Source organism: Nicotiana attenuata, unplaced genomic scaffold (genome assembly GCF_001879085.1).
Source record: "Nicotiana attenuata strain UT unplaced genomic scaffold, NIATTr2, whole genome shotgun sequence".
NCBI classification, from domain to species: Eukaryota; Viridiplantae; Streptophyta; class Magnoliopsida; order Solanales; family Solanaceae; genus Nicotiana; species Nicotiana attenuata.
Window position 1 is genome coordinate 258,616 of NW_017670276.1, and position 9,702 is coordinate 268,317.

A 9,702-nucleotide genomic window follows, 5' to 3' on the forward strand; every position below is an offset into this window, starting at 1 on the left:
ATCGAGTTGGTTGGTTCGGGCTCGGAGTGGGTTTGGAGTGGAATGAGACACTTAGTTTCTTATTTAGAGGTATAAGTTGGAAAAGTCAACCGAATGTTGACTTATGAGTAAACGATCTCGGATGTGAATTCTGATGGTTCGGTCAGCTCCGTTAGGTAATTTTGGACTTGGAAGCGCGTCCGGAGTGTGATTTGGAGGTCCACAGTAGAATTAGGCTTGAATTAGCGAAATAGAAAATTCGGCGATTTTCGGTCGGCAGTGAAAATTTTGATATCGCAGTCGGAATGGAATTTCAGAAGTTGAAGTAGGTTCGTAGTGTCATTTGTGACGTGTGTGCAAAATTTTAGGTCATTTGGATGAGGTTTGGTATGATTCGGCATCGTTTGCGGAATTTGGAATATTGAAAATCCTTAGGCTTGAATCCGGGAGTATTTGGGTGTTTTGATGTTGTTTTGAGTGTTCCGGAGGTTCGACTAAGTTCGTATGTTGATATGTTACACGTTGGTATATTTGGTTGAGGCCCCGAGGGGCTCAGAACGATTTCAGATGGTTAACGGAAAGTTTGGAATTGAGATTGTGCAGCTGAAGCTGCTGCTTCTGATGTTTCCGCATCTACGAATAGGGGACCGCAGGTGCGAGGTCGCAGATGCGATAGGGAAGCTGCAGATGCGGAATTAAAAGGCTAAGGCAAGAACCGCTGATGCGGTGGGTTTGACGCATCTGCGGGCCCGCAGGTGCGGTTTTTGGGGCTCAGATGCGGTCGTGGTCTTTTAAGTGAAAACCGCAGGTGCGGTTGGCTGGACCACAGAAGCGGTTGTGTAGGTGCGTGAAGGAGGCCGCAGGCGCGAAAATGCCTGGGCAGAAGGTATAAATTAAATGCTTTGCGAATTTTTGCCCATTTCCACCATTTTTGAAGACGGGATTAGAGCTTTTCGAGGGTTTTGAAGAGGAAATCAAGGGGAATTTCATTGAGGTAAATTTCTTGAGCCTAACCCTCGTGATTGTGGTAATTTTCAGTCATTTAAGCATGTAATTAGCAGGAATTTGGGATGAAAATGAGGAATTAGGGCTTGAATATTGGAGAGTTTGATTTGGGAATTTGAGGGACCATTTGTTGTCGGATTTTGATGAATTTGTTTGGATAGACTCGTGAGTTAAAGGGCTTTCTAATTTTTTTAATTATGTTGGATTCCGAGATGTGGGTCCGAGGGGCCGGGTTTGGATGAATTTCGGGATTTTGGGCTAAATTGATAGTTTTTCGTGTGGTATTGATTCCATGGCCTATATTGATTGCATTTTATTGCTTTTGGTTAGAATCATGGATGTTTAGAGGCCGATTCCAGAGGCAAAGGCGTAGTTGAGTAGGGTTTGGCTTGGTTTGAGGTAAGTAACGCTTCCAAACTTTGTTTTGAGGGTTCGAAACCCCGAACTATGTGCTATATGATTGTATTGAGTAACGCACATGCCAAGTGACGGGTGTGCGGGCATGCACCGTGAGAATTGTGGCCTGGTTCATTCCATGGCACCGCATAGTGATTCTTTCTTGCTATATCCTTGTTTCTATCATGTGATTAAGTGAATGAGCTGTAAACCATGCTAGATATCATGTTAGGGCTTCACGTCGATACTGTTGAGATCCGAGTGGTCGCTTCTTGTTGTCATCTCATTAGTTTAATTGATATTTTGCACTCAATCTTGTTCATGCATATCGTATCATGTCTCAGTCTCGGTCGATATTATTTGATACATCATATCATTGTTTCGGGCTAGTTTTCATGGCACTGTGAGCCCGTATGTGAGACTGGAGAGTGATGACTGTAACACACCCCAGTGAGCGCAGTTGATATTATTGCGGGATGGATCTTCCTTGGACATGGATCTTGTCCGAAGTATTTATACTTGGAGAAGGATCTTCTCCATAGGGCTGGAATGGCCTTCCTCGGTACTGGGTGACTGTTGTCAATGATGTGTATAAATTCCAGGATGGATCTTCCCTGGGTCGGATGGCCAAATACAATACCGAGTGGTTGAGTACTTGAGAGTGGAGGTACATGGTACATTTTCATGCTTTCTGTGCTTTGGTACGTAGAGATTTGCTGAGCTTTATATTACACATTGTTCAGATTTGTATTTACTTACTGTTGAGCTGAATACTTGAACTGCAAGCATGCCTACTTTACTGTTCAGTTTAATTGTGTTTACCTGTTGAGGTTTAGTTCGTCACTACCTATCAGTCCATAGTTTGGACTTATTACTTACTGAGTTGGTATACTCATGTTACCTCCTGCACCTTGTGTGCAGATCCAGGTATCTCAGGCCACGATAGTGGCTGTTGACTATTCCAGTCGCGGACTTTCAACGGAGATAGCGAAGTAGCTGCCTGGCGATCGCAGTCCCGCCTTTCTCCTTCTTTATCTTCCTTTCAGTGTATTTTTTTGGCAACTCTTAGACTATTTTAGTCTTGTTATATTTCAGAACAGTTGTAGCATTTGCTCATGACTTAGTGACACCAGAGGTCGGACTTTTATTTCTGCATTTTTTTTGGTTTTTTAATTACTCTCTTTTATGGAAACTTCAGCATGAAAAAGGTTATTATTTTGCTTTTAATCAAATGTCGAATTATTTGGGAATGTGTCGGCTGACCTAGTTCCATGATAGGCGCCAGCACGACCGAGTTCGTTTTTGGGTCGTGACAAGTTGGTATAAGAGCCTAGGTTACATAGGTCTCACGAGTCATGAGCAGGTTTAGTAGAGTCTTGCGAATCGGTATGGAGACGTCCGTACTTATCTTCGAGAAGCTGCAAAACCTTTAGGAAACATCACATTCTTGAATTCTTGTCGTACGAATCTGTATTATGGTAATAAACTTCTGTTATTCTATTCTCTCACAGATGGTGAGGACACATGCTACCGGTTAGGACGGACGGCCACCAGTACCACCAGTTGGGGCCACTAGAGGCCGAGGTCGTGGTCGAGGCCGCGGTAGGGGCAGGGGTATAGCCCGCACATCAGCTAGGGCAGCACATGCAGATCCACCAGCCGCCCCAGTTCATGATCAGGTCCCATTTGTGGATGCTCCAGCGGGACCAGCCCAGGCACCGGCTGCACCTGTTGTTATCCTAGGTCTTCAGGACACCTTAACTTAGATCTTGACTGTGTGCACCAGTCCTGCTCAAGCGGTCGCCGTTACTACTACAGCATCTACTTCCTAGGCCGGTGGAGGCACTCAGACTCCCGTCGCCCGTACACCCGAGAAGGTTGCTCAGGGACTTCAAACACCGGAGGCACCACCAGCCCAACCGGTCGCACCTGCTCAGGATTATGTGGTTCCAGTCATGCCTGATGTCGAGCAGCCTAGATTGGAGAGATTTGGTAGACTTCAGCCTCCGACTTTCAGTAGTGTAGATGGAGAGGATGCCCATGGCTTCTTGGACAAGTGTTAGAGGATTCTTCGTACAACGGATAATCAGGAGACCAGTGGGGTCTCGTTCACTACTTTTCAGTTCTCTAGAGCTGCCTTTACTTGGTGGGAGGCTTATGAGAGGCGTAAGCCCCTTACTTGGCAGCAGTTCTCTGTTCTCTTTCTAGAGAAGTACGTACTGCAGTCCTGCAGAAAGGAGCTGTGCAGGCAGTTCAAGCAGTTGTGTCAGGATGATATCACTATGATGCAATATGAGATGAGGTTTTTTGAGTTAGCCCGTCATGCTGTTTGGTTGGTTCCTACAGACAGGGAGAGGATTAGAAGGTTCGTGGATGGCCTCGCTTATCAGCTACGTATTCTTATGACTAGAGATAGAGTGTCCGGTGCTTATTTTGAGGAGGTGGTTGACATTGCGAGAGAGATAGAGTTAGTTCGCCGCTAGGAGAGAGTTGAGAGGGAGGCCAAGAGGCCTCGGGTATCGGGTATTTTTGGTGGTATTCCTTCTGGAGGTCAGTTCCATCACGACAGAGGCTGTCCATTCAGGCAGGCTCAGTCAGCTCGTCCGGGTCACTGTGGTGGATCATCTGGCCAGGGTTCTCACAGTTCACATCAGGTTCACTCATCTCTCAGTGCCCTTCCAGCTCAGAGTTCAACTCATGCACCATTAGTTTAGGGTTAATATATGCCTGGTTCTTCTAGTGGGTATCCCGGTGCTCGGGGTTCCCTTCAGTCCCCACCGCCATTTGCCGGGAGAGGTTGCTTTGAGTATGAAGGTTCATCCCTATAGAGAAGTCAGCCTTCGACTTCAGCACCAGTTACTTCTCCACCCGCCCAGCCAGCTCGGGGTGGAGGTCAGTCAGCTAGTGGTCACCCTACAAAGGGAGGCCGATCAGGTGGCTGTTAGGCCCGTTTCTATGCACTCCCTGCCAGGCCAAATTCTATTGCTTCAGATGCCATGATCACAGGTATTATCTCAGTTTTCCACAGGGCTGCCTTTGTATTATTTGATCTGGGTTCCACTTTTTCATATGTGTCATCATATTTTACTCGTCATTTGGATACGCCTCGCGAGTCTCTTGTTTCCTCGGTTCATGTATCTTCTTCGGTGGGTGATACTATTGTTGAGGACAGCGTATATCGGTCACACCTCCTTTTTTTCTTACACCCGCAAGGGCATAAGGAGTTTTTCCAATTAAAGGACAATCGGAACGGGATTTATTATTAATATTCAGAGTCGCCACTTGGGAGGTTAATGGTGTCCCAAGTCACCGGTTGAATCCCGATCCGAGGAAATTATGACTTTGTTAACAGTCCGCGAACCAGAACTCCGAGTAAGGAATTCTGTTAACCCGGGAGAAGGTGTTAGGCATTCCCGGATTTCGTGGTTCTAGCACGGTCGCTCAACTGTTGCATTTGCTTTTATCTGATTTTTAAACATATTCTAACCTATGTGCCTTTTATTTTAATCGCTTTTATTTTATGTCTTCTTAATAAGAATTGCAATGTCGTGAAAATGTATCTCGAACCACGTCACACCAGTGCACCCGTGGCTTTTGACGCATTTCGACTTCGTTGAGATTTAGATTTGGGTCACATAAATGTGCACCCGCATTAAGGAAGGTAATATTATTAAAATACGCGCCTAAAGCAACTACGCTTTTATTATCTTTGGGGAAAACCGTGAAATTCGCTAAACGGTTTACCCGAATTCTAAGTATTTTATAGCATTGATTGAGGGCCCCGCTATTTGTATTTGGCTCGGCGAGGCTCGTCTCATTTTTATTATTAAAAGGCCAATCCTAAAGTAAACTAGAATTTTTCTATTTATTTGTCTCTAACAAGGAAAGAAATAGTCCTAATCAATTAACCAATCAATTGTCATTAACAACATTCAAAGAGGCTTGACCCTTTAATTTTGTGATTTTTCAGTCTATTAGCCCAGAGCAGTTCAATACATAAGGACACAAATGGATTGGACTGCAGGCCCAAATGAATGCCAGCCTTTAATTTGTCGAAATCGAGCGACCAGCCATGGGTCCAGTGCCATTATAGCAAAGATTCATGCAAATTGGGCCAGATTGAGCCCAGATACGCGGTCTGGCAGCCCAGTCGTTGTTTTGAAGTCTAGCCTATCAGTTGAGCCAATTTTAGTAGAGATAGCAACCCATGTTCAGGAGAAACGATTCAAACCAAACCAGAATGATCTAATTCCCCTATCTAATAATAGTGAATTGACGAACTAAACCATTTTAAACTAGATCAATCTAACATTACTAATTACAGCATTCATGTGTTCATAAGAAAGACAAACCAGCTAACGTTGAATCAGCTAACAGTCCACAAGTTAAAACAGTCCAATTACAGTCTATAGTCTCATTATTACAGCTGAGATATGGCTCAAACGAATTGATCAAACCAAATTTCTAACTAAGCAATAAAAGCAACACGTCCAGATGTAACATGCATTGATTCCATCATTTAAACTTCGACATAGTTTTCTACAGATGAATATGATCTTCAGCATCATTGGAGCATGAGAATATACCTGAAAATTGCGATACAATGAGAAAAGTAAGGTCAGCAGCAGCAAACAAACGGGCACAGCTAATTCAACCCAGAAGCAATCTCAAGTGAACTTAGTAAACAAATGAACACCAAAGCAAGCAGGAAACCAATCCAAACAACTTGACCAACACTAAATTGTCTCGAACATGCACCCAAATATCTTCTGAACTTTCACAGACCAACACTCAACCCAAAACCAGCTTATCTAAACCCAAACTCACTCGAAATCAACCAAAAGACTCCTCTGAAACTGCAAGTTACCAGGAACGAAGCTAGGAGATGCAAATCAGCTAATAAAACTAGAGATTAGCTAGGAAATTGAATAAAACAGTATATTTTTTGGACTTATCTACTGGATTTGTTTTGTTTTTTTTAATTTAGGTTCAGATCTGCAGAGAAGATTTTTGGGGGTAATTTTGGGGCTCCAAACTTGTGAATCAAGGCGAATGAATGCTTATTTATAGGTGAACTTAGGGTCCAATTTCAGATTTTCCCTTTACCCATTAGTCCCCATTTTAATTCTATTTTTACCCTTTATTTTCTGACTTGTTACACAAGTAACTACACCTATTTTATTGAAATCTATACTAAAGCCCACTCTAGAAGGGTCTATACCCATTACAATTCCTATTCTATCCTTGCCTTAGTTTTGATTTTACCAATCTTAATGAAACTACCCTTTTCCATGCCTAAACTACCCTTTGAACCCTCTTGGAATTACTGAGCTGAACCAGACCATTCCCCTATTACCCTAGTAACTGGTCAAGGACTAACCGTGGTTAAACAAGATCCTATCCTATTCAGCTATAACCAGACCAAACTAAACAAAACCTATAGCTACTTAATACTAAACACTGAATTAAGGCATTACCGATGATAATTACTGATTAAACTAGACTAACTAGACTAACTGAAATTAACAAATCAAACATTAAAACAAAAATTAAAATCAACAAAGCCTAAACATAATCGACTAAGACGGATAATAAAGGATTAAGGACTATAACAATGAACCATAAACTGAAACCAAACATTTAGCAAGACGGATTCAAAACGAAAAATTAAACTAAAACCTAAAATTAGCCAGACAGGATTAAACCAATCAAACAAAATTAAACTAAAGCTAAGAATAATTACAAGAGCAAGACGAAACACATATTGAACATCATCAAAACAAAATCGAACAAAAACTTACTAATTTTGAGCATTCGACTGACTATCTTCGAATTTGGCTTTCAGAAATGTCACGTGTTTATTTCGTCTGAAATAAACATGTAACATTAGCTAACAGTCAATCGAGCATTTGAGTCTGCAAACAGACTTGATTTCGAAAAACCCTAGATTAACGATTTGACAAATTCCAGAGATATTCGACGGAAACCAAGTGGAAATTTGGGATGAGGGAAGAGAGGGGATGATTTGGTGCTAATTTGGCTGACTTTGGATGAGTTACCGTTTTGGTCGGATTTTCGATTGAGGATTCGAGAAGTTTGGCTAGGATTTGGGGGAAGCGATTTTGGGGGTTGGAAAGAGGAAGACGAGAGGAATAAGGGGTGTATTTTTTGGAGTGGTTTGGAGCTTCGCCGCCGTGGGCGGCAGAGGCAGCGTCCACAGATTCAAAGATTCGAAGAGAAGGGAGGGGATTTGAGACATGGGGGTTTGGGGTTTGGGGTTTGGAAAGAGGAGATTACGGGGAGTAAGCGGTGTAAATTTGAGGTGGATTGGACAATCGCCGCCGGCGGAGACGATTTCCGGCCGGCGGCTGACGGCGGAGAACGGAGGCGGAGTGGTGGTGTATACAGGGGGTGAGAGAGATGACTGGATAGGGGGTGGGGTGGGGTTTGGACATATATATACTTAGTAACCTAGGCTTCAGGACCGTTAGATTAAAAAACCTCGACGGTCCTGATTGAAAGTTACTAAACGACGTCGTTTAGGAGGGGGGGCGGACCTGGATCGGGTTAATGGTGTGGGTTTTGGGCTAATAGGCAGATCTGGGGGGTTTTTAATTTGGGCTAAGCCAATTTTGGCCCAATTTTGGTCTTCTTATCAAGCCCCACTTTCTTTTATTTTAATTGTCCCCTTTTTCATTTTTTGTTTTGCTTTCATTTTTGTATTTTATATTTTTTCTGATTTTATAAAATGCTATAACAAAAAAAAGACCTAATTAAACTATTTAACTCCTAAAATTATTCAAAACTTTATTTAAAGATAAGTGCGACAATTAACAATTAAAAGTGCAAAGAAACTATTTTTGCAATTTTCTTTAAATTTTGTTCTAAAACTAATTAATACCTAATTAATACTAAAATTGTGAAATTAAATCCTAAATGCAAAAAATGCATATTTTTGTATTTTCATATGAATTAAAATGCACGAATAAAAATGCAACAATTACCAAAAAATGCCACCAAATTCACGAAAAATTACAAAATACTTAAAGAAATTGTTTTGTTTGAAATTTTGGGAATTATTGCTTAGGGCAAAAATCACGTGCTCACAGCTGCCCCTCTTTGCCCGGAAACACAAAGAGTTTTCGTGCAAAGACAAGTGAGCGTAAATGAGCGATTTTTGCCCGTTCGCATATTCCGTGTGAAGCATTTTTGAAAGAGTTGACCGCACCCTGCTTCAAAGGTTGCCTACACATCCTGGGCTAAACAGGAATCAGGTCAGTGTAGTTCGGGAATGTCTGGTAACTGGGACTACCAAGAGCTGCGACTTTCTGCTGTTGCTGTTGCTACTGCTCGCTGACCTCCTTATTACACCATGTTAAAAATGAAAAGAAGCTAGCCTAAGCTATGATCTACGAATTACAAGAGAGTCCTATCTATGTCTTCTAACTAGTTCTTGTGTTGCCTTGAATTTGTATCTTGTAATCTTCCGATGGTATTCCTGCTGTTGTCTTGCATTGTGATTGGCGATATTGCTGCCATTCCTCCGAGTGATGCTTGATTACTTGAAACATGTGTCCATTTTCCAGGTGGGCTCCTGACTGCAGACGCTTCAAAGGTATTCCCTTGTTCTCCAGGCGGGCTCTTGATTGCTGAAATTTGAAATATTTCCTTGTTCTCCAGGTGGGCTCCTGATTGCTAAAAATCTGAAAATGAATGCCTCTGTTCTCCAGGCGGGCTCCTGATTGCTAAAGCTTGGAATAAATGTCTCTGTTCTCCAGGCGGGGCTCCTGATTGCTAAAACTTGAAACAAATGCCTCTGTTCTTCAGATGGGCTCCTGATTACTAATAACTTGAAAAAAATAAATGCCTCTGTTCTCCAGGCGGGCTCCTGATTTCAAAAATAGACAAACAACAAAAGAAAAGAATTTTCTGCCCCAGTTTGGTGGCTGGGCGCATCATGTTACCAAACACTACTAAAACTTTGAAAGCTAAAATTGGAATTGTACTTCCCTTGTTCTCCAGGTGGGCGCCTGACTGCTGAACTTAAAATGTATTCCCTTGTTCTCCAGGTGGGCGCCTGATTGCTGACACTTGAAATGTATTCGCTTGTTCTCCAGGTGGGCGCCTGACTGCAACAAAATAAACAACAAAGAAAATTTCTGCCCCAGTTTGGTAACTGGATACAGCATGTTATCAAATATTAAAAATTAAAGCTAAAATTGAATTGTACTTCCCTTGTTCTCCAGGTGGGCGCCTGATTGCTGAAATTTGAAATGTATTCCCTTGTTCTCCAGGTGGGCGCCTGATTGCTGAAACTTGAAA